Here is a 27,161-nt window from a genome sequence, read left to right on the forward strand (position 1 = left end):
TTTAAAAACATGTTCTTTTATAAATTGGCAACATAATATCTTAATTTATTATGAAAATTATAAGTTCATGTGCTTATTAACACAAAAATATCTGATTAATTCAGTGAAGAACTGTCCGATTTGATTTCATAACAAACATGACTCACCTCATTTTCAAATCAAACTATCACAGTGTCCGGTAATCTTGCGCACTTTGTATAATGACCTCGTTTAGGCAAAATTGTAGACATATGGTGTCCAATTATTGACAAAAAACATTCCAGAAAAATATTTTAAAAATCAGTTTGCAAAACCATTGAAATTAAATGTGGATTTCTATTGCAGTTTTTGTTCACTACAAATCCAAAAAAATATAATCACTAATAATAGTGGACAATTACAACAATGTAATAAAAAAGTACCGGTATGCGTGAAAAAAAAAGCATAACAGGTTTGATACCACGATCATGCTTCCATAGTGTACAGAAAATATCAAAACTAGGCCATTGCGCATGCGGAGATCATACCAAATTGGTTTGACAGAATGGCGGGAAATGATGACAATGTCGTCTGATGCGATATATTTTCATGGCAAAAAATACCATAACTGATCAGATATTGTGCAATGGAATGCTTAATTACACATTGGATTTATGAATTCTTAATTTAAAGTATGAAAACGCTAAAGACTGCAGGGAAATTGTGATTCATTTTGAAGTTTTCGTAAGAAGGCCAGTGTTTACCATGTATAGGGATGACGCAACCGGTGTTTAAATGTAATGATCGAATTTAATTTTGCATGGAATATGTAACTTTTAAATCCGTTAATTCTTTAAAATGTGAAATTCCATCTGTCATCACTAAAGAAAACCATTCGTCGTCTGCGAGATTCGCAAATGCGAAGTGCGCGAGATTACCGGACGCGCAAGATTACCGGACTTAACTGTACACTTCGAAACACGGGTTAAGTAAGTCAACGTGTATTGTGGGTCGAACACTATTCTTAATACAGCTGTTATTACAATTCATAAATGGTCCATTTGCTGAAGGGCGAGTATAAGGCTAATGGGCGCATTTTTTTTTCTGTTTTATAACTGGTTATCATTTTTTTAAACCACATAAACACAAATGCTTATTTTTTTGAAGATTACACTGCAAGTTAGGCAAGTGATTTCGGTATTTAACAATGCTCAATGTTTACATTGAAAGTCTCATTGCACGCAACTTCAGGCTGGGATTATAGACCTGTGATGCTCACTAAAATAACTTCTTGAGGCCCGGGAATAGTTTATTATGAGACTTTAATCTATCGATGACCACAGGAAGACGAGACTTGGCAAAACATTAAATAATCTAAAAATTTGTGAAATTAACATTAATAACATGCAAGAGTAAAATGACATTGGTCACCTTTACACCCATGTATTCTGGAATGCCTGACTGAATAAGGTTAATTACTGAAATTTTAAGAAAAGCATATTTCTAAAACATCATTACAGAAGAAAACACTTTGTTTACATAAAACGAAAAAACAAGTGTTATTTTGTCCGAATTATGTTGCCTTCCAGAAGTAGTTACACACTTGGTAGTGTGGCTCACACATGAGGTAGAATGGCCGTGGTAACTACTTGGGAGGCAAAACAACTAGGGGAAAGGAAACTACTTGGGAGCAAAACAACCTGATACTGTACAGAATTTAATTTTGTTTGAACATGTTGATTTTTGTAAACCACAATCATTTGCTTGTGAATTAAGTTTCTGTAATTATAAACCTGTTAATGAGTTAAAGAGTTTATATTTGTTTCAAAATATACATTCATATGTCTTTTTTCCAGGGCCACTGAAGCGTGTGAAGAAACTGTATTTTGATGATGAAACACTTCCAGTGCCACGTTCTACGCACTATTGGAGACAGATTTAATGTAGAAAAACTACACAAATATCTGAATAATGTTATGAAAAAGATGGATGAAATCCACCCATTACAGTTACCAGAAGCTCCTGTAGTTAGTCACCTAATTCCAGTTTAGTTCTCTGAGATTCTTGTGATGGTGAATGTTGAGGAACTCTGTGAAGTCCTAGTGTTTTAATTGACACAAGATTACATGCAAATTCAGAAGACACTAAGTATGCAGAATTCCGAACAGATACAGTAAAAAAAATATTAAATAATGTGTCATTTGGTGACAAATTATAGTCAGTTATATACATGTATATGTATGTGTGTAGCAGAAGATTTTGTAAGGACTTAAAGGAGAAGTACTTTTTGGTATTTCAGGGATAAATTTCTCCAGTTCTCCATAAAAGCTTATGTTTGGATACTCATTAGGAGTGCCTCGTAACGTTGTTTCTAGTGAGTACCCACATAATGTTTTAGGATTTAGAAATAATACAAAGTATCCCAGACCTATCAACAAACACTCCTCCTTAACATTAGTCCTCTGTTTGTGTATGATATATATATATATCTCATGATATGACAACAATATCTTGCAGACACCACAGCAAGCAAAGTTTCAATGTGAAAATTGTTTTGAAATATAATTTGAAAGAAGTCAAATTATCATTGTCTGAACTAGTTTATTTTAAATATGTAGAACAATTGTAGACTTTGGTTCTAGACCTGTTCTATATGTGTTCTTATTCCCCACTAGAATGTTTGTAGAACTTACTGGTTCTTAAAGAGTTCTAAATGTGTTCTAGAACTACAGTTTAGAACATTTTTAGAAATTTCTTGAACTTATTTTGTTCTAAAAATGTTCTAAAAATGTTCTTGTATATTATTAGAACAGTTTCAGAACTAAGCCTTGTTCCACAAATGTCTGGAATTATTATAGAAAACAGTTCTGGAACAATTCCAGAACATAAGTTCTAGAACGCGAATATGGAACATTCTAGAACTGTTCTTGATGTTCTAGAACAGTTCCAGAACCGTTCCAATTTCTAGAACAAATCTTCGCAGGGGTGATGAATAACAATATTGACCTGTTTTGTTTAAGTTTTACTCAGTAAAAAGTTGGTGACCTGGTCAAAACTTTCTTCCGTAACTTCTGCATAATGTTGGAACTTTCTATCAAGTAATTTCACACAATCTCTATAACCACAACTCTAAAAGAACCCACGACTCAACAAGAAACTACCATAATACATGGTATTTTTTATATTTTTTGACTGAAGAGAATAGCATAATAATTGTTTTACAATTTATTTATTTGTACTCGGATGCTCTGACCAAGCTCCTGTAAATTTAATCTGTTAAAAGGAAAATTTTCTTTCAAATATTCAACTTTTTCTGAAAAAACGTACACAAAAATGGCCTTTATGTATAAATCAAAAGAAGTCAAAATAACCACTAATATCTCATGTTGTTAGGAAATTTCAGCCAATTCAACGAAATCTTATCCGATTTTACAATTGTTCTCTTTGATCTTGGTTTATTTCTAAACTAGGTAATAAAGTGGGTAACTGTTGAAACAAACATTTCAAGAGTGCATTTCTAAGATAACGATGGACAGATATCTGAGAATTGTTCTGATTGCAGTGAATGGATGCTTGTCTTGAGTTCTGGTGGAGTGATGTTACCATTGTGTTGTTCGAGAGTTACTGATAATCAGTTCACAGACTCCATCTGCTACAACACAGTTCCATTAGTGAAGATGTATTTTTGTCTGTTTTGTTTCTCAAACACTGGTTTAAAATATTGAAATTCTGATATTTGTGCACGGTGTATTTATTTAAGGAAACGCTTTTTTATGCTATTTTGTTTAAAACACGGGAATAGATGTTAGCATGCGCACTTATGAGTTAAAAGGAGACTTTAATCCTAAAATTTATAATTTTTACATAAATATAATTTTGTTATCACGGATATTTTATGAATATTTTTTTAAGTTGTTAAAGTGTAAAAAAAAGTTATGAATATCTAAAATACAGTTTAATAACTAACCAAACTTGATAAAAGGCATGTCCAATTCATGTAGAAAAATGTATTGATTTCTTTATGCAAGACAAGAAAAAAAGGATGATCTATGAACAATTTTTGGGGGTACCTGAAGCCCTTCATTATTTGATATTGCCAACCTTATTTCAGTCACAGTTCTTAAAATAATGTGGTGTTAAGTTGTTTTTTTATGCCCCCCAGATTGAATGATCGGGGGTATATTGTTTTTAGCATGTATGTCTGTCTGTCACTCTGTCTGTCATGCTGTTTCAAAACCTTGGTCATAACTTTTGCAATATTGAAGATAGCAACTTGATATTTGGAATGCATGTGTATCTCATGGAGCTGCACATTTTGAGTGGTGAAAGGTCAAGGTCAAGGTCATACTTCAAGGTCAGAGGTCAAATATATGGATTCAAAGCGGCGCGATAGGGGGCACACAGCTCTTGTTTTAACACTATTTTTAACTTACCAATGCAAGTTATTTTACTTATATTTTCTTTATTTCAAAGTGGCCTATCCACTTAGAAGTGTCATTTCTGATTTTTTGCCATGTATCAACTTTTTTATCTCTAGCATGTAGCGCTATCATGCCAACAAACCGTGCAATCAACCAATCGGAACACGCTATCTTGAACCTTGAACAGGCTACACAAAGCCTTGTTTGGCTTGCTGTCAGATTATTTACTTTTTTAAAACCCTTTTGAATAATAACGCTTCATATTGATGGATGCCAATATTTTTGCAAGGCAAGCTTCCGCAATGCATAGATCTAGTCAGGCTCCTGAAGATGCTTGCTTTGTGGCAGTGGTGATTTGTCACTGCTCGACGTCTGTTATCAATATTGAAGACTTTTGATTGTCTCGGATCTCATTTAATCTCAGAATTACTTTTCTCGGCAGATACATTGTATCTGGTTGGTGGATATAGCAAACTGAACTGCATATTAATCAGTTTAATTTTAACAACAGTCTTAATTTGTTCTGATGTTTCCTTGAAACCATATCAATATTTATCTTTATTCATATCTTTAAAATAAGAAAATATTACTTCTGATTTATTTATTTTATCTTTTTTACAGAAATGTTTTCTAACGGATTGTTTAAAAAATAATTAAAAAATTACACTGTACAAAATTATAATGACTTGTTAGAAGCGTGTTCCATGTTGTAAACAAATTGTTAAATTATTTGTATGTCTTAAAACCAGTCCTAATGGTTGTTTACAAGGTAAATTAAATACCTTCTCATCCTATTTCAGTGTAGTGTATATTTTCATGGTTTTTACCTCCATGAAAAGCAGAGGATGATATATGCGCAAATAATGACTTGTATGGGTGTTTTGACAATTAATGTGATTTTTATTTACTAGCTTTTTAGAAGAATAATGGAATTAAAATGTAAAATGTTTAATCCTGGCCTTCAAGTCAATTTGTAAAAGCTTAATTTGAATATATTATATTTCATAAATTACGGCTAACTACATGGACGTCATACCGATTATGGATGTGCCCTTTGATATCCGATGCCCCGCTGCATACATTAAGGCTTTGACTTGAAACGGGGATTAAGCAGTGTTAATGGGCTCCATAGAATAGAGGGGTATGTTGACAAGAAAAATTTAAGCATAAGTACTTTCGGAAAGTAAACTCTCTGTCATCAATCATCTGCCGCAGACAAAGGTTTTTAAAATGAAATACTTTCTATTTATGTCAGAATGTTGATGAATTAAAGGGATCTTTTCACGCTTTGGTAAATTGACAAAATTGAAAAAAGTTGTTTCAGATTCGCAAATTTTCGTTTTAGTTATGATATTTGTGAGGAAACAGTAATACTGAACATTTACCATGGTCTAATATAGCCATTATATGCATCTTTTGACGATTTTAAAACCTAAAAATTATAAAGCGTTGCAACGCGAAACGATTGAATAATTTGGAGAGTTCTGTTTTTGTCGTTAAATTTTGTGAAACTACGAAGATTGCTTATATAACGTATAAAATACGGCTAGTATGTGTACTCGGCGGAATAGCTCAGTAGGCTAAAGCGTTTTTACTTCAGGACTCCAGGGGTCACTGGTTCGAAACCTGCTCCGGGCAATGTTCTTTTCCTTTTTTAAATTTTATTCTTGATTTTTTTACTGGAGCTTTTACGATCCAATGTTTACATTTATCAATATAAAGCATTTAATGAATAAGTTTAAAAAATGCCAAAATCTGTGAAAAGGCCCCTTTAAGTAGTCATTAAACATTGGTTTGATAATAAGGGTATTGTCCAGTGTTTGCAGTGTGTCGCTTTAATAGAGAAACAATATCAAATTGCTAGTTTGTTTTAGATGTAGGAGAGAATCTATGCAGATTAACAAACAATAAATGTTTTCATAATAATTTTCCATAAAACTTGTAAATAATTAGAGTTGTTCAAATTATGTTCACATTTATATTGAACATCGTTGATTACAGAAATTTAAGCTGTTGGGATGGGGTAGGGGTGGGGAAAAAATTAAAGTATAAAAAAAATGTTTTTCTTTACTGGCAGTAACTTAGGTTGCGAAAAAGATTCTAAGATATTTCGAACATTCAAAGTGAAAATTCACTATTTTCTGCATTTCACCATATACTTAGTCCTTTGCATGCTGGAAAATTTGTCGTCTGCTGAAATTTCATCTGCTGAATTTCTAAAATTAGCATTTTCTTCAATTTGATTTCAAAGAATACTATCAGAATAGCAAACAGTTTGGATCATGATGAGACGCCACATCCTGTGGCGTCTCATCTGGATCCAAACTGTTTGCAAAAGCCGTCAAAATTTGGTTCCAGCACTGAAAGAGTAAACAATGCTTCTTGCTGGTGTAATTATAATGTGGAGGTATTAAGCACAAAGCTTTACATTGTCGGGGTTAAATTCCCCTGAAACACAATTGACACATAAATAAGATGGCAGCTTCTCTAACCTGACATTTTCCCAATTAGTCCTGGATATAAACAACATTTAGAGAGACTTGCCCGCTAACTTTCACAATATCCTTTCCCCTATAAGAACAAATAAATTTCCTTGGAAGGGAATTGGAGCCTATTCTGAGACGGATGACTTCTCAACAGATTAAAAGACAGGATACTGCCTCTGGGTGTTGCACTTTTATTAAATAATTTATTAACTCTGAACATGCTTTGCTATAACTGATGTCAGTAGACAAAACAAGGTTGTTGAGTCACAACTTTTCCACTAAAGGACATGCTAGCCAGTAAAAGCTAATAACATTATTAGTATGCCCACCTATCAAACTGTGGTCAGTGTTTAAAGATATCAAGCAATGTATAATATGACTTCCTGTCAAGCAGTGGTCAGTATCCCATCTTATCAAGCAGTGGTCATTATACACACATATCAAGCAGTGGTCAGTATACTCATATATATTATGCAGTGCTCTGTATACTGACATATCAAGAAGTGGTCATTATGCATACATATCAAGCAGTGGTCAGTATGCACACCTGTCTAGCAATTGTCTGCAAGAACACATATCAAGTAGTGGTTAGTATACTGATATATCAAGCAGTGGTCAGTATACTGATATATCAAGAATTGGTCAGAATACTAAAATATCAAGCAGTAGTCAGTATACCATTCTATCAATCAGTGGTCAGTATGCTGAGATATCAAACATTGGTCAGTATGCAGACATATCAAGCAGTGGTCAGTATGCAGACATTTCAAGTAGTGGTCAGTATGCACACATGTGCAGTGGTCAGTATGCAGACATATCAAGCAGTGGTCAGTATGCACACATATGTAGTGGTCAGTATGTACACATATCATGCAGTGGTCAGAATGCACACCTATCAAGCAGTGGTCAGTATGCACACATATCATGCAGTGGTCAGTATGCACACATATGCAGTGGTCAGTATGCAGACATATCAAGTAGTGGTCAGTATGCACACATATGCAGAAGTCAGTATGCAGACATATCAAGCAGTGGTCAGTATGCACACATATCGTGCAGTAGTCAGTATGCACACATATGAAGTGGTCAGTATGCCAACATATCAAGCAGTGGTCAGTATGCACACATATGCAGTGGTCAGTATGCAGACATATCAATCAGTGGTCAGTTTGCAGACATATCAAGCAGTGGTCAGTATGCAGACATATCATGCAGTGGTCAGTATGCACACATAATATGCAGTAGTCAGTATGTACACATATCAAACAGTGGTAAGTATACACACCTATCAAGCAGTGGTCAGTATGTACACATATCAAGCAGTGGTCAGTATGTAGACATATCAAGCAGTGGTCGGTATGCACACATGTCATGCAGTGGTCAGTATGCAGACATATCAAGCAGTGGTCAGTATGCAGACATATCAAGTAGTGGTCAGTATGCACACATATGCGGTGGTCGGTATGCAGACATATCAAGCAGTGGTCAGTATGCAGACATATTATGCTGTGGTCAGTATGCACACATTATATGCAGTAGTCAGTATGTACACATATCAAACAAGGGTTAGTATACACACCTATCAAGCAGTGGTCAGTATGTACACATATCAAGCAGTGGTCAGTATGTACACATACCATGCAGTGTTCAGTATGTACACATATCATGCAGTGGTCAGTATGTACACATATCATGATGCAGTGGTCAGTATGCCGACATATCAAGCAGTGGTCAGTTTGCAGACATATCAAGCAGTAGTCAGTATGCAGACATATCATGCAGTGGTCAGTATGCACACATAATATGCAGTAGTCAGTGTGTACACATATCAAACAGTGGTCAGTATACACACCTATCAATCAGGGGTCAGTATGTACACATATCAAGCAGTGGTCAGTATACAGACATATCAAACAGTGGTCAGTATGCACACATGTCATGCAGTGGTCAGTATGCAGACATATCAAGCAGTGGTCAGTATGCAGACATATCAAGTAGTGGTCAGTATGCACACATATGCAGTGGTCAGTATGCAGACATATCAAGCAGTGGTAAGTATGCAGACATATCATGCAGTGGTCAGTATGCACACATTATATGCAGTAGTCAGTATGTACACATATCAAACAAGGGTTAGTATACACACCTATCAAGCAGTGGTCAGTATGTACACATATCAAGCAGTGGTCAGTATGTACACAAACCATGCAGTGGTCAGTATGTACACATATCATGCAGTGTTCAGTATGTACACATATCATGCAGTGGTCAGTATAACCACATATCCTGCAGTGGTCAGTATGCATACATATCACACAGTGGCCAGCATGCACACATCAATCAGTGGTCAGTTTGCATACATATCATGCAGTGGGCAGTATGTACACATATCATGCAGTGGTCAGTATGTACAAATATCAAGCAGTGGTCAGTATGTACAACTATCAAGCAGTGGTCAGTATGTACAACTATCAAGCAGTGGTCAGTATGTACACATACCATGCAGTGGTCAGTATGCAGACATTTCAAGTAGTGGTCAGTATGCACTCATATGCAGTAGTCAGTATACAGATATATCAAGCAGTGGTCAGTATGCAGACATATCAAGCAGTGGTCAGTATGTACACATATCGAGCAGTGGTCAGTATGCAGACATATCATGCAGTAGTCAGTATGCCGACATATCAAGCAGTGGTCAGTATGCCCACATATGCAGTGGTCAGTATGCAGACATATCAATCAGTGGTCAGTTTGCAGACATATCAAGCAGTGGTCAGTATGCAGACATATCATGCAGTGGTCAGTATGTACACATAATATGCAGTAGTCATTATGTACACATATCAAACAGTGGTCAGTATACACACCTATCAAGCAGTGGTCAGTATATACACATCAAGCAGTGGTCAGTATGCAGACATATCAAACAGTGGTCAGTATGCCCACATATGCAGTGGTCAGTATGCAGACATATCAATCAGTGGTCAGTTTGCAGACATATCAAGCAGTGGTCAGTATGCAGACATATCATGCAGTGGTCAGTATGTACACATAATATGCAGTAGTCATTATGTACACATATCAAACAGTGGTCAGTATACACACATATCAAGCAGTGATCAGTATATACACATCAAGCAGTGGTCAGTATGCAGACATATCAAACAGTGGTCAGTATGCACACATGTCATGCAGTGGTCAGTATGCAGACATATCAAGCAGTGGTCAGTATGCAGACATATCAAGTAGTGGTCAGTATGCACACATATGCAGTGGTCAGTATGCAGGCATATCAAGCAGTGGTCAGTATGCAGACATATCATGCAGTGGTCAGTATGCACACATAATATGCAATAGTCAGTATGTACACATATCAAATAGTGGTTAGTATACACAACTATCAAGCAGTGGTCAGTTTATATACATATCAAGCAGTGGTCAGTATGTACACATATCATGCAGTGGTCAGTATGTACACATATCATGCAGTGATCAGTATGTACACATATCCTACAGTGGTCAGTATGTGCACATATCCTGCAGTGGTCAGTATGCATACATATCACACAGTGGCCAGCATGCACACATATCAATCAGTGGTCAGTTTGCATTCATATCAAGCAGTCAATCTGTGAACAAGCCTGTGATATGTTGATATCAATTCTACAGCTCTTATCCAACCAGCATTTAAATATCCACATTTGGTAATAAGACATTTCTGTACTTATATATGTTCACATACGCATATTGGCAAAACACTTCTTGCAAATAGATCAATGCTAAGTGATAATAAATACAACACAAAGACACTAATGATTTCAACGATTCATAGCAATTGTGAATGTCTAGACATATAACTTGAATAAATACTGTATAAACTGCGATTTATGTTTTTAGAGCTGTCAGTGATGTGGATAGCATTCAGTTTGAAGTGTGCTAAAGCCCTGTCACAATAAGTGTTTGACGATTTTAATTTAACCCATTTATGCCTTAGGCGTCTAGAAAAAAGGCCTTTGCAAACAGCGTAGACCCAGATGAGACGCCGCATGATGCGCTGTTTGCTTAAAGGAATTTCTGTAAGAAATATTTTAAATTTTGGAAATAAATTGATCCAATTTAGAAGGATGGGAGAGTCCACTAGGCTTAAATGAGATAAAATATGCACAAAAGCCTTACAGGTACTAAAATATATGCATTTGAATGTCAAAACATGTATAACAATCTCAACTATAAAACATTTTGGTGGAGCATTTAATAATTCCCAAAGGTCAAGCACAACATTTTTGAAACCGTAATGGGTCCTCATCAAATTTGCATTTAAAAAATCACATTGTACACCTTGTTTGACAACCACTAGCATTTAAAATGTTAAGATCTGTATCATATGTTTTTTATTGATAATATTGTAACCCTTGTAATCATCAAATGCTCTATTGATTGGTGTACCTGTTTCATAGGCAGATTATTCTATAGAATAGTGCATCTCCTTGTTGAAAATCCATGGACGAGATGTAATAGATAAAGTGCAATTTGACTTAAAGGAACACAAATATATTTTGAAACATGTTTATATAGACTGATAAATTAAACATTGTTCAAAAACAAGTTTACTTTATGGTTATGAGACTTTGTCAGAGGAAATACATGTCTGAGATACAACCTCTCTGACAACTAACTCAGTTACCTCATAATAGATCTGCCAATATCTGTTAGTCATGATCTGACTCCTTTTAATAAAATCTAAAAGCACCATTCAGTCTCCATAATCAAGTAATTTCAAACCTTTGAAGACAAGGGTGTACCTGGAAGATCAAAGGGCAAATGTAATTAAGGGCACTGTGCATGCATGCAAAGGTAGTGATGGCACCGTAGGAACTTGGTGGTGGCCATGAATCTATAATGATGCCCTGCAATGAAACCTTGGGTCACATGCATTCAATATTGACTTATAGATTTCTGTATTCAATAATTCATCGACACTGATGTAGAAAAGGATATTGCTTTTTTTGCACATTCAAATAACTTAACAGCCTCTTATACTACTTTATGAGTGTTACAATTTGTGTGAGTGGTCCATGAAAAACAAATATTACAATCATGATGATTATTTTTGCTTTATAAGTTTGTAATCAAATTAATGTTCATGGTTATGGCTTTTCAGGCATTTTAAGGGAATTTTTACTGTGGAAATCTGTTACATCAAACTTAAGTTTCCATTTTGCAATATTTCGTTTTATTAAAATGAATGGAACAAGAAACTAGCTGTTTAGATATGAGTTGATACATATTTACGTTTGATTAACATGAATCAATGTCTAAGTTTTATTGTTAACCAAAACAAGTATAAAGAAAATACAAAATTGTAATCCAGTATCCCATGGCAAGGTTAAGGTTAATGACTGCAGTTGAAAAGCTTTTTTTCCTGAAAAAAAAACCCACAAAATTTCCCTAGCCAATGAGGTTTCATTAATGTAGGCTGTTTTAGTATTCACAAAACCCGGAGTCAGTGTTCTCGGTTTACCTTTCCTAATTAAGTAATGGAGTATAGAAATAGCTGCAGATTGGAAAAGCATTCACTTGAAAAAGAAATTCATAAAGCTCATGAAAAATGCATAATCCTCCTGTGATGGATGGCAGTTTGTTGTTGACTGCATGTAGCATGTGATATTCTATATTTGTTAAAGCTACTTTAGGAAATAAAGCCATTAATTACACCTCTCTGTGACAATTTTTGCAACATATTGCGCAGATAAGGGTCTGAGAGTTGTTTCAATGTTCTTAAATCTGATGACCCCCGATGATGTCGCCAAATGCATCACAGTTGAGAGACTGATATTAAAGGGGCCTTTTCACAGATTTTGGCATGTATTGAAGTTTGTCAGTAAATGCTTTATATTGATAAATATAAACAATGTATCTAAAAAGCTCCAGTAAAAAAACAATAACAAAATTAATGAAAGAAAAAAAAGTAACCATCAACTGGGCTCCAACCACTTACCCCTGGAGTAAAAGTCTATCGCTTAGACCACTTGGCCATCCGTGCTCATACAATGAGTGATGTATTTTACACTTTATATAAGAAATCCTCGTAGTATCACAAAATATAACGACAACAACAGAACTGAGACTCCAAATCATTCCATCATTTAGGGTTGCAACGCTTTATAGTTTTCAGGTTTTTAAATCGTCAATAGATGCATATAATGGCTATTTTAGAGCATGGTAAATGTTCAGTTTTACTGTTTCCTCATATATATAATAACTACAGCGAAAATTTGCGAATCTGAAACAATTTTTATTTTACTTTGTCAATTTACCAAAACATGAATAGGCCTCTTTAACAAGTCTTCCATTGAAACACAACAGATACATTTGATTGTTCAGGGTCTGAAGTAGTTCTTGATGGCTTTTGTGCAAGCTTAATGTAAAATTCTAGTACGCAGCCATATGTTTTGTTTTTGCTACGCCTGAAAGGGTAACAGCGCAATGTGCAACATCAAATGTTGTGCTGCAAATGTTTATGAGGTCGCCGTGGTGTAATGGATAAGGTGTCCGCCTAGCGAATTGGAGGTCACGGGTTTAATACCGCTGTGGCAGGGTTCTTTAGATCTCCCCCAAAGACACAACAAGTATATATATATATATAAGGCTTTTCCCCAGGTGGTTGTAGCACAGTGGTTCCTAGACTATAAAATCAATTTTGCTGCGGCGCTTGTTTTTTCCAATAATTTGTTTTATTTGTTATTTAATATTATAATGTACATGACTTTAATGAAATATAATGAGTAAAAAAACATGAAGCAAATTTAAAAATCTACATGCAGAATGGCCCCCCACCCCCTCCCAACCTGCATCAACTCCCTTCCTCGCTGCCTTGTCGCTGTTTCTGGCCAAAATCCTTGGGAAATACCTGTATATATATATATATAATTATATACTTGTTATATCTTCAAAAAAATCGTTACCTCTGTATATTTGTCAAGTGCTGTTTTCTTCATGTGCACAATTCATGAATATGGGTAAATCAAACTTAACTTGTGATAAGTTACCCTGTTTCTGTCCCCACATGTGGAAGCATGTGGAAGAGAGGTCTGCCGTCACTTGATGCTGCAAATTCAGGGTGATTTTACGCCTCATGATCACACATTTGTCAGATCACATCACTGGGAAAGGATGCTCTTCAGGGTGAAGGTGTGAAATCAATAATTGATTGATTTAAGAATAACACTGGTTACATGCTACTGGCAGGCGAGTCATGTTGTTTTAATAATGAGGAAATGTTGTTAGTTTCAAGCTGTTGTCTGAAACACCTTGGGCAAAGTGACTGTGATTTATGTGTTTTGGTTTTGTTTTTGCGAGGAATTGAAAGACTTGTTCACTATACTACTGTGACAGGTGGTGGTAATTTTCAACAATTTAAGAGCTTTGTTTATTAAAATGTTACTTTGAAATGTGGATGTTGGATTTAAAGTTGTCCTATAGGACTCACAGTTTTAATACCTTTATGGGGTTCACTTGAAAAGTGTTTCAGAAAATATTATTTTGAAGCGAGAAATGTTAAAAAAATTATCTTTAACTACTTAATGGCAACACTTTTTATTCTCCATACATTTAAAAATATTTAATAAATTGAGTGCATGAACACTGAAAAATTATAATTAATTATCTTCCAGCTCCCAGTTTGAAACATTGCAATAGTTAAAGAATCAAAATACCCATATTCATATTTTTTGTACGTGAAGAAATCATTAAAAATGATACCTTTTCTTCTCATTGACAATCAGCCTAAATGTAATGTGTAATTCTCTAGGAAAATTATTTTTCATTTGCTAACAAACAACGGGGGCTTTGTGAACATTTTATTACCTCTGCTAAAGGAAATAATTATTGACAAACCTACAGGAAAGCCAATTAAGGCATGTCCCCACTGGGTTTAAGTTAACGTATTGTCGTACCACCCAACTGATGTTTTCCGTTAGCAGTTGACTTGTTGAGAACTCCGAAGAAATGATGGTTCCTGAAGTAACTCCTATTGGTTTTTGACGACCAATTCGCCGCAATGATCCCTGACAGAAATGTCTTGAACTTATGCTATACACCGATCTCATTTTGTGCATGAAATATTTATAATAGTGTTACGTTGAAGGGAATTAGGTCTCTTCTGGTGGCGGTAAAGGTTTAGTTATTTACAATTACCATGGTGATAGATGCTTTAGAGGACAATTGTGGCTAAATAGATAATGCGGCATGAAAGTTGTGGAAGAAATTTCCAAGATTGCACGGAAATTTATCGCTAATTTGATTCAACTGGGTGTATACATTAAAGATTATTATAAACCAGTAGGTTTTTGTATTGAACGGAAATTGATATTACAAGGTGATTTTTTTTCTAAACTTCATTAATCATTAGAAAAGAAAATTTAACTTTTTCTGGAGAAATATGAGAATAGCGCCGGAAGCTTTGATTAAAAGAAGTTCTAGGTTTTGTAGGATTTTATATGAAAAAATTGTTGATATTATAATGCAAATTTTTTCTAAACTTCATGTCAGTTTGTATAGAAAAATGGATTATTCCTTTGCGCGATGTGAGAAGAGGTTGTAAGCTTTGTTTGCAGGAAGTTCTATCTAGAGTAAGATGCTGGCCCCTGTAATTGCGGGGCCGTATTGAGTGAAGGAAGTTCCAGGGTTTAGATGCTGGCCCCTGTAAGTGCGGGGCCATTGTCATAGTTACGGATGGAGGAGCTATGTAACAAGTGGCTGCAGGCTATCTCTGGAATGGAGGATGCTGGATTGATGGTGGGTCTTGTTAATTTATTGTCGCCTTTGATTTAGCCAGGAGCTATGTGCTTCTTTTGTACATGTTAGATCGGGCTTTGTAGTCCCAAGATTGGTCTGTTTGATGCTTACTGTCTTATAATTTTAGAAAGTAATAATTTTTTAGTGCAATTTATGGCTTTTGCATAATATGGGACTTACAATACCCCCAGTATAAATTAGAGGGCGGTTATACTGGAATCACCATGGAGATCTGTCGTATTTAAAATGTCAGTCTGTCTGTACAAACACGCAAACATTTGTTCAGATCGCACAGGCTAATCAGGAACAACATTTTCCATCTAGACTGGATGTTTGTTTAGAAGACACCTCTTTTCCACCAAGAATTCCATGAAAACAGAAAATGTCCTTCCTCAAAAGCCTGTGCACTGGCTAATCTGGGACAATACTTTATATTAGAAGACTGTTTTTTTCTGAAAAGGTGGCTCAATTACTAAGCTAGTGACCTGGACCTTTTATGCAATTGAATTTTTCTGACAACTGACTATTAAAAGAAAAAGTGAATAAATGCTTTTGATGCTAAAGGTGTTTATGTTTCCTTGTCATTCTTGACTTAGGTGTAAAAATTCCTTTACAAACAAGACCTTCCATGAAAATTTAACAGTTAACGTTCATTATAATATACTGCCATTCATTCATATCTCTAGATGATTGAGAAATCTGATACATGTTTGAGTAGTAGAAAAATAGCACCGAAGCAATAACTTTTATATGGTTTCCAATTATCTTAAGAAGAAATGTATATTTGCCATGATTTATTGGAGGTCTGCTTGTGAACCCCTAACCTGCTGTCAATTAATATAATGGAATAGCCATTTACTTAAGTGGTACACACCATTGTATTGCAGCAATATGTACAATTAATACCTCACAGATTCTATCTCAAATATCTTGTAGATCTTTGCCACAAATCATGGACATTTTTTATATAATTTCCATGCCTGAAATTACAGTTTAAAAATTTATCTTCTCAATCATAAAAATAAGACACTAAATGTCACATGTCTTTGTGACGCTGTAATTATTTTATATGTCTATGTGACGCTGTAATTATTTCATATGTCTATGTGATATTGTCATTATTTCATGTGGCGCTTTAATTGTTTTATAATTCTTTGTGACGCTGTAATTATTTCAAATGTCTATGTGACACTGTAATTATTTCATATGTCGATGTGATGCAGTTATTATTTTATATGTCTATGTGACACTGTAATTATTTCATATGTCTATGTGATATTGTCATTTTTTCATGTGGCGCTTTAATTGCTTTTTAATTTTATGTGATGCTGTAATTATTTCATATGTCTATGTGACGCTGTCATTATTTCATATGTATATGTGACACATTAATTATTATTTCTGTCTATGTGACACTATAATTATTTCATATGTCTATGTGATATTGTCATTATTTCATGTGACACTTTTATTGTTTTATAAGTCTATGTGACGCTGTAACTATTTTATATGTCTATGTGATGCTGTCATTATTTGATATGTCTATGTGACACAGTTATTATTTGATATGTCTATGTGACTCTGTCATTATTTGATATGTCTATGTGACTCTTTCATTATTTCATATGTCTATGTGACTCTGTTATTATTTCATATGTCTATGTGACTTTGTCATGATTTCATATGTCTATGTGACTCAAGAATTTCAGTAGATTTAGAATACCAGGAGTCAAAATGACCCAAGGTGTCAAAATAATGAGGGGTCAAAATACTGAAGTAACTTGAAATGTTCCTAAATGCATGTTTAAGGTTTTGTAATAGCTTATTTATCATAATACTGAACAAAACATTTTCGCAAGAAAATTGCAACTTGCTTGCATCAAAATGCAGGATTATGTTTCAATTGAAATCACTGCTGACTCTTTAACTATTTCATAAAATAATTATGTCTATTTGATACTGTCCATATTTCATTTGTGTATATGATGTTGTCTTTATTTCATATGTTTTTGTTCTGCTGTCATTATTTCATATGTCTATTTGACTGTCATTATTTTATATGCCTATGAGATTACTGTCATTATTTCATATGTCTATTGACACTGTCATTTTATTTGTATATGTGTCATTTTTTTATATGTTTTTGTGATGCTGTCATCATTGCATATGTCATTGTTTAGCTGTTATTATTTCATTATTCTACGTTACGCTGTATTTTTTTCAAATTTCCATTTAACACAGTCATGTTTTCACTCGCCAATGTTTAAGGTACATAGTTCTGTTAATTTTTGGAAATGTTATTGCTTACACTTAAGATTTTATTCTCAATGGCATAAAGGTGACATTATTAATTATTTTGACTGGAAACAATCGAAAAACAATTAAATTTCCATTCATTTTTATGTCCCCCAGTCTATATGGACATATTGTTTTTGCCCAGTCTGTTTGTTGGTTTGTTTGTTTGTTTGCGTCAAACTTTAAAATTGGCCATAACTTTTGCAATATTGAAGATAGCAACTTGATATTTGGCATACATGTGTATCTCATGGAGCTGCACATTTTGAGTGGTGAAAGGTCAAGGTCAAGGTAATCCTTCAAGTCCAAAGGTCAAATAATGGTTGGGACATAGTGTTTTACAAACACATCTTGTTATTTATGAAAAGCAACACAAAACAACAATGGGCTCAAGAAAGTAACAATAAAGTGTCAGTCTCAATTGACAGTCTAGTCTTTAGACAACTTATACAAGAGGACAGTTAATCTCAATAGTTTCATCTCAAAAGACTGTAAGTCAATAAACTTCTATAATTGTGTTTCTTCTCTTTGTTAGTCAAACAGATTTCATCCTATTGTTTACCAAATTTAATGATAATGTTTGTAGTAACATCTTTTTTAAGTTCAAAAACTAGCAAAAAATTTTAATAAAGGCTATTCAATTATCAGATAATGGCCTTTTTTAAGGGCACAGTTGTGAGGGAGACGTGGTAGATAACTTCTCCCTGGTCATATTGACTTCTCCCTCTAATTACATGATGGAGAAGTGACTTCTAATCCTTTTGATGATTTACTTTGAGGTGGTTATTGACCGAAAATATATAAATTAAATTCAATTAAATACGATAATAACACAATTTTAACACATAAGTGACTAAAGTGTGTTATACTTATAAGTGTGTTTTTCCCAAAACTGTGAAATGTGAGTTGTATCTGATTAATCATAATAATAATGGACGTGGTTTAATGAGCGGAATATAAGAGTGTAAAAAGTTAATGAACCGCTAAACAGAAATCACATCTCCTTTAATTTTCCTCTATTCTCCCTAATTTCAGCCGAGGGAGAAGTCACTTCACCCTCAAATTAAAGTTTTTAGCCATTTCCTTTATCAATTCCCATAATCCAGCAGTTTTCGCCAGATCTTGCTTCTTCAAAATAACTATATTAAAACATTCTTAGCCAAGTTGTGAGAGCTGCATTAAGTATAGAATTCTCTTACTGACTTTGAGAGTATGCAGTTAATGCAGGCAAACATTTTAAATGGACAATTTCACCAAATGCAATAAAATGTTTATCTCAGAAAATGCATTTTGAATTGTCATTGATTGCAGAATGAGTGAGTTTATGGACGAATTGCATGCTGGCACCCCATTACATGATGGAAAAATCTAGATAGAACAATAATCACTTACATTTATTGGTGACTGTATGCTGGTTTAAATAATAGAACATTAGAGTAGTTAATGAAAGTGACTAATGATGACCGATTTAAATTCCAGATTTAGTTTCCACAGGGTGTAAAATGAAAACAGTGAGAATACAAATAATTATACTTGATTACTTAACTACTGGTATTGAGAAAATATATTTTACTTAAAATTGTATAAGTTAAATGTTAAAACATTATAATTATGTGCCGAGCTGTGGGAAAGTGGAAAATGTCGTACCTGATAAGCCTGTGCAGACTCCACAGGCTAATCTTGGTTGGCACTTTTATTGCATGTGCATAAAGTGTCATCCCAGAGTAGCCTGTGCAGTTCGCTGCTTACCTTTTTATTCACTAATGTTGGTTAACTTTTGTATTAAACACCAAAAACTATATTACTTGGGCATAAAACTTGAATTTCTCTCTACTACCCACACAAATTACAATTTCCCCCTGCATATCTAAATTCGTCCATTTATGCATTAAATGTGTCTTGTCCTGATAAAACTGGGCATAATATATGTGCGTAAAGTGTCATCCCAGATTAGCCTGTGCAGTCCGCACAGGCTAATCAGGGACGACCCTTTCCGCCTAAACTTAGTTTTCGGTAAGGAGGGACTTCCTTGAAAATAAAAATACTATTACAGTGGAAAGTGTTGTCCCTGATTAGCCTGTGCAGACTGCACAGGCTAATCTGGGACGACACTTTACACACGTGAATTAAGCCCAGTTTTCTCAGAACAAGAAACAAATAATCTCAATTTTGTGCACATTGTTTTATGCAATAGATTTCAGCCTGATAGCCTGGCAAAAGAAACAGAGTTTCATTCTGCTACAAAAGTCAAGAGTTATTGCTGCTATTTAAACGTGATTGCTGCTTTAATGTTGAAACGTGATTGCTGCTTTAATGTTGAAACGTGATATTTGAAATATTTATTTTCTCAATCTAATACTTTATGATAGATTAGGGTATTACTCAATATCCCCAGAGACAGTCGTCAATCATAATGTTAATACTGGGATAGGAAGCTGTATTTGGTTACCGAAAGGCGAGCAGGGAACCAATGACATACAATCATCTGTGTTTGGCTTGTTTTGCGTCTCGCATTTCTATGAACGGGACTAAAAATCTCGGAGAGATTTGATGAATTAACTGGTGTTCTCTGTACAGATTATTGTATCATATCATACTATCGGAGGCAATATATCACTCAGTGATGATACAGATAAAGTAGAAAAGCTAAAACATAATGGTCAACAATGGGCTGTCAATTTCCGCTAAGCCTATTACCAGTTATTGATAGGCAGTGTGTCCCGCCAAAAACATCGAATGCCCATACCATATCTACTTAATGTCTCCAGTAATAACTTAATGCAATTTACCGCCTCTTTCATCTGAGGTCTGGTCTCAAATTGGGTAGCTATTGTCCATTGTAAGTTACTTTTTGTTGCTCAAGGTGTATTGCCCTTTTGTTGCCATATTTGTCAATTTATTCTTTGATGATGTTCTAAGCCTTTGTTGGTGGATCTTGTAGAATATATTTTCCACTCTTGTCTGCCTTGTTAAGGCTGGGTTGTTTACTCTGCAAATGGTTTTTGAACATTTGAAAAAAACCTTTTCCATTTTGTGTAACTTGTCTTTGTACAACCCAAATTTTAGGAATTGAAAAACAACAATTGGGACAAATTTTTAAGCAATAATATGCAATATTTTTGTAAACATTGCAATTCATTTTTACATAGAATGAAAAAAAAAATCACCAAAACTAAAAGACTGTTTTAATCAAAAATACATATGCTGAGGTACCTGACAACTTCATACAGTCATTTAGATATGAAATTGCTGGGGAAACAAAATAAAAAATCAATTAAAAAAAATCCTTGTTATTTTACTTCATTATTGTTATAGAAACAGTTCTGCTCAGTTAAAGTTGGTGTTTTTCTCTTACATTACCATATCGTCTTGAAAACATGTTGCTGAATGCATTCATCAGCTTAGACATTCAGCCAGGTTGGCTAATACCCTATAACAAGTTTTATCTTAATGAAAATATTGATCTTCCACTCATTGATTATAAACAGTTCGCTAATGAAATGCTACCTTAATGAATACTGCATTACAGAGATGTTTAACCCTTTGCATGCTGGGAAATTTGTCGTCTGCTAAAATGTGGTCTGCTGAATTTCTTAAATTAGCATTTTCTTCGATTTTTTTTCAAAGAATACTATCAGAATAGCAAACAGTTTGGATCCTGATGAGACGCCACGTTCTGTGGCGTCTCATCAGAATCCAAACTGTTTGCAAAGGCCTTCAAAATTCGGTTGCAGCACTGAAAGAGTTAATAACAAGTTCTGACTATATTAGAAAACTGTATTAAGCATCTGCATTGCAGGCAGCTAATCCTACTTGATTGCTAATATGGATTCTGCAAAGGTAACACAAGATCTGACTTTGCTGCGTCGGTTACTGTGAAACGTTGCATGTTTAAAAACGATGCAGCTGCAGAAAATATAACGAAAGTACAAATCAGTACTTTTATGACAATAATTCTTTCTCGCTGCAATATTATAATGCTAGGCGAAGTAAATTTTGCATTTTTATCACCACAATTACCACTTTTACCACCTCTGATGACAGTAATGGCAGACATGTTGCTATGGACAACCCACATTGACCAATAAAATGGAGTAAAGTACTTTTCGTTTGAATATTCTGCGCAAAACAGCATTTGCAATTTGTTGATAATGGGGATATACATGAGAGGAAAGTTTTACAAATGTGACAATGATGTAACAACGACCATTATTTAGTTTCTTTGATCTTGAGCTGCGGCAGATTCCTTAATGAGCATTTTCAGAGGGGGTAATCATGTGACAATCAAGATGGCGACGTCCATGCCGAGGCAGATATTTTTCGCCGTTTTATACTCTTTTTTTACTTGTATTAATGTTTTTAATTCCGCCTACTTTCCAGCCATATTAGCAAGAAAGTAACTGGCGTTAATTTCATAGTATTATATTCGCTCTATATCTCGACTTCACTGGCTACGAAATTTCTTAGTGGGATGACCTAATTAGGGCTCCACTAAGAAAATTTGCAGGGAGTTATGTCGAGATATGCAGATAATTTAAATAGGAAATAAATGCTAATCACCTTTTTACTGATATGGCTGGAAAGTGAGCGGCATTTAAAAAAATAAACATATGTAATAAAGGGTATACAACGGCCAAAAATAACTGTCTCGACATGGACGTCGCGATCTTAACTATCACGTGATTACCCCCTCTGATTTTGAATATGAATTTGTTCATGAATATTTTAAGAGGGCACAAGGAAACTTTATTTTGCATTTATTATAAAATTGACAATAATTGAGACCAATTAATCTTTTCCTTTGATAAGTTTTTCATTTATAAAAAGTCTGTTAATTGGGTCAATGCAAAAAGTATATTCAAAGACATTGCATATGCTAAGTTTATCAGTAATGGTAACTCTGACCTGTTCTTGACATTCAGTATGAGTTAAAACATAATTATGTATTTTATCTCAATTGCATCGAAAGCCTAATCCTTATTCTATTGAGACGCTTGCAAGTTTGTTTTGTTGGTCCAGAGCTTTGTGTCTTTTGAGAGATCTAAAGAACGCTCCCACATTTTCAACAAGGTCCTGGAATTTCACAATGTTTCAATATTTATTATCTTAAAAAAAAGTATGTTAATTTGTATTGCATTCTACAAAAATAGCTCAATAGCTGAACATGCACCAAACTTGAAATCTGATCAATTTGCTCGTCCCTATCCATTAGACTAAAAAAATAAACCATCAATATAGCAACTCTTTTCTACGATGAAAAAAGATGTTTAACTGTTGATTGCACAAAATTAATAGACTCACAAAAAGGCAATTTAGTTTTATCTACCCTAGCAGTTTATTCCGATTGAACCAAAATGGACTTTATGGATAAATATGTGGTATTTTATGATCTAGTTTGTCATTAAATTGCCACAGCAATGCCAACGGTTTATCATTCCACCGAGATAGGAAACTGGTGCCAATATGGCATTGGCTGAGAAATAAAGGGAGGTAATTTATCAGTTGTTATGACACTCAAGGGGGATCATCTGTTAAGCATTGAATATTATTAATGCTGGATTCTGGCTATTGTTTGTGCATATATTCACCAGCAGAGAAAGGAACCAGAGTGAATGTAACAACAATTGTCTCCTGTTTATAATAGTCTGACCAATATTTTAAGTCAAAATATCTGGTAGGAATTGTATTAGACTTCCAGTTGACTTGCAATTGTTAAATTAATTTTAGCGAAAAGCGCTTTAATGTTTTTAAGACGATTAAGAAGATATATCCATGTTGAGTGAGTCATATGAAAATTATCATAATCATCATCATCATCATTGCATCTTCTGTCATCATCATTTTATATATAGTCACCATACTTAAGACAATAATTATGGTGTCACAAACATTAATGTTTATGCATTGTAAAAATACTTCTAATTGAAGTGGTTTTATTAGCTCATCTGAGCACAACTTACACATGGTGAGCTTTTGTTATCACCTATTGTCAGTCGTGCTTTGTCAACATTTACCTTGTAAACACTCTAGAGGCCACATTTTTTGTCTAATATTCATAAAACTTAGTCAGAACATGTATCTTAATGATATCTTTAATTAGTTTAAAAATGGTCGTGATTGGTTTCAAAACATGGCTGCCAGGGGTGTGGCAGTTGGCTATTGTAAAACCTTGTTAACACTCTAGAATTCACATTTATTGTCCAATCTTCATGAAACTTACATCAGAACATGTGTTATAACTATATCTTGGATTAGTTCGAAAATGGCTCTGGTCCGTTGAAAAACATGGTCACCAGGGTGAGGGCAATTTTTTCTTATATGGCTTTAGTAAAACCTTGTTAACAATCTAGAAGTCACATTTTTAGTCCAATCTTCATGAAACTTGGTTAGAATATTTGTTCTAATGATATCTAGCTGGGCTGAGTTCAAAATGGTTCTGGTCTGTTGTAAAACCGGGCAGCTAGGGGGCAGCGCATTTTTATGCCCCCGGATCGAAAGGTGGGGGGTATATTGTTTTTGGCCTGTCTGTGACTGTCTGTCATTAATTCATTCATTGTGTGTGTCCCAAAACTTTAACCTTGGTTAAAGTTTTGCAATAACTTTTGCATTATTGAAGATAGCAACTTGATACCTGGCATGCATGTGTATCTCATGGAGCTGCACATTTTGAGTGGTGAAAGGTCAAGGTCATCCTTCAAGGTCGAAGGTCAAATATATGGCTTCAAAGCTGCGCAATAGGGGGCATTGTGTTTCTGACAAACACATCTCTTGTTTCTTATATGGCTTTTGTAAAACCTTGTTATTACACTCTAGTAGTCACATTTATCGTCCAATACTCATGATACTTGGTCAGAACATTTCTTCTATTGATAGCTCAGCAAAAATTTAAAATGTTTATGGTTTGTCGAAAAACATGGCTGCCAAGGGGCGGGACATTTTTCCTTATATGGCTATAGTGAAACCTAGAAGTCACATTTTTACTGCAATCTTAATGAAACTTAGTCAGAACACTTCTTCTAATCACTTCTTGGTTGAGTTAAAAAATTCTTCTGGTTTGTTGAAAAACATGGCTTAGCCAGCGTTGGGGCAGTTTTCCTCTTTTGGCTATAATGAAAACTTGTTGCCACTATGATTCATGAAACTTGGTCAGAACATTTGTCCCAAAGTAATCTCGGCTGAGATTGAAACTGGGTCATGTAAGCTCAAAAACTAGGTCACTAGGTAGAATTAAAACATGTGAATACTATAGAAGTCACACTTTTTCGTCCTATCTTCACGAATCAGCTTGCATTTTTTATGCCCCCGGATCAAACTTTAACCTTACAGTAAAGTTTTGCAATAACTTTTTGAATATTGAACATAGCAACTTGATATTTGGCATGCATGTGTATCTCATGGGGCTGCACATTTTGAGTGGTAAAAGGTCAAAGTCAAGGTCATCCTTTAAGGTCAAAGGTAAATTTTTTAAAACTTTAATATAGTAAAGTTTTGCAATAACTTTTGAAATATTGAACATAGCAACTTGATATTTGGCATGCATGTGTATCTCATGTAGCTGCACATTTTGAGTGGTGAAAGGTCAAGGTAATCCTTCAAGGTCAAAGGTCAAACATTTTAAACTTTAATATAGTAAAGTTTTGCAATAACTTTTGAAATATTGAACATAGCAACTTGATATTTCGCATGCATGTGTATCACATGGAGCTGCACATTTTGAGTGGTAAAAGGTCAAGGTCATCCTTCAAGGTAAAAGGTCAATAATTTAAATATTTTATATAGTAAAGTTTTGCAATAACTTTTGAAATATTAAACATAGCAACTTGATATTTGGCATGCATGTGTATCTCATGGAGCTGCACATTTTGAGTGGTGAAAGGTCAAGGTCATCCTTCAAGGTCAAAGGTCGAAAATTTAAAACTTTAACATAGTAAAATTTTGCAATAACTTTTGAAATATTAAACATAGCAACTTAATGGTCAAGGTCATCCTTCAAGGTCAAAGGAACTTAATGGTCAAGGTCATCCTTCAAGGTCAAAGGTAAAAAGAAGCGGTGCATTAGGGGGCATTGTGTTTCTGACAAACACATCTCTTGTTTCAGAATATTCTAGTTCCGTTGCGTCTCAGGTGAGCGCCGTTGGGCCCATTGGCCCTCTTATTTACTTATTCACTGTTAGTTATAACATAAATGATCTAAAAAAAAATTCTGTATTCATGTTTTAGTTACCCACATCCAAGATAGTAAAATCATTATTTATTTGACATCCTGCAGATACCATTTCTTTGAAGTAAAGTATATAATTGCAGGGTGTCTGTTGTTTTTGCATTCATTCACCTTTAGCTCTTAAGTGTATCTCCTTATAAACAAAAATAATTACAGTAAAGCAACACTATGTCATAATAATGTCAGCAACAGCCGTTAATACTCTGATATGTGTGCTGTCATATTTAGGACCACCAGGGTTTGCTTTGAACAGGACAATTTATCAAATAGAAGCAAGATTGGTGCAAGAAAACTGTTGTAATGTATACCGGTACTTAAAGGGACTTGTTTAACCCTTTTATGCCTAATGGACTCTCCCATCCTTCTAAATTGGATCAATTTATTTCCCAAATTAGGGATGTCTAGTATATTTATTTCTATATTTAGAATATTACTTACAGAAATTCCTTTAAGCAAACAGCGGAGACCTTGATGAGACGCTGCATGATGCGGTGTCTCATCTGGGTCTACGCTGTTTGCCAAGGCCTTTTTTCTAAACACTAGGCATAAATGGGTTAAACAAAAAAATATTTTTTTTTAAACGATCATTGAATAAATTAACTAGTAAAACTGTAATAATTTGAATAGTTTGGCAGAAAAAGTCCCTGTAAATACAAGGCCACAAGCATTTATTCCACAGCATTTAAATAAGCTTTTTTCCACAGCATTTATTCTCCACAGCATTTAAATAAGCTATTTTCCACAGCATTTATTCTCCACAGCATTTAAATAAGCTATTTTCCACAGCATTTATTCTCCACAGTATTTAAATGAGCTATTTTCCACAGCATTTATTATCCACAGCATTTTAATAAGCTTTTTCCACAGCATTTATTCTCCACAGCATTTGAATAAGCTATTTTCCACAGCATTTATTCTCCACAGCATTTAAATAAGCTATTTTCCACAGCATTTATTCCCCACAGCATTTAAATAAGCTATTTT

At 34.5% G+C, this 27,161-nt stretch overlaps 1 protein-coding gene across 2 annotated transcripts in view; it reads left to right on the top strand.

The window, feature by feature from the left end:
• LOC127881589 (E3 ubiquitin-protein ligase PDZRN3-like) overlaps positions 1 to 27,161 on the top strand; it is a 230,078-nt gene that overhangs the window by 80,753 nt on the left and 122,164 nt on the right. The window lies entirely within an intron of this gene.

Source organism: Dreissena polymorpha, chromosome 5 (assembly GCF_020536995.1).
Source record: "Dreissena polymorpha isolate Duluth1 chromosome 5, UMN_Dpol_1.0, whole genome shotgun sequence".
Taxonomy (NCBI): Eukaryota; Metazoa; Mollusca; class Bivalvia; order Myida; family Dreissenidae; genus Dreissena; species Dreissena polymorpha.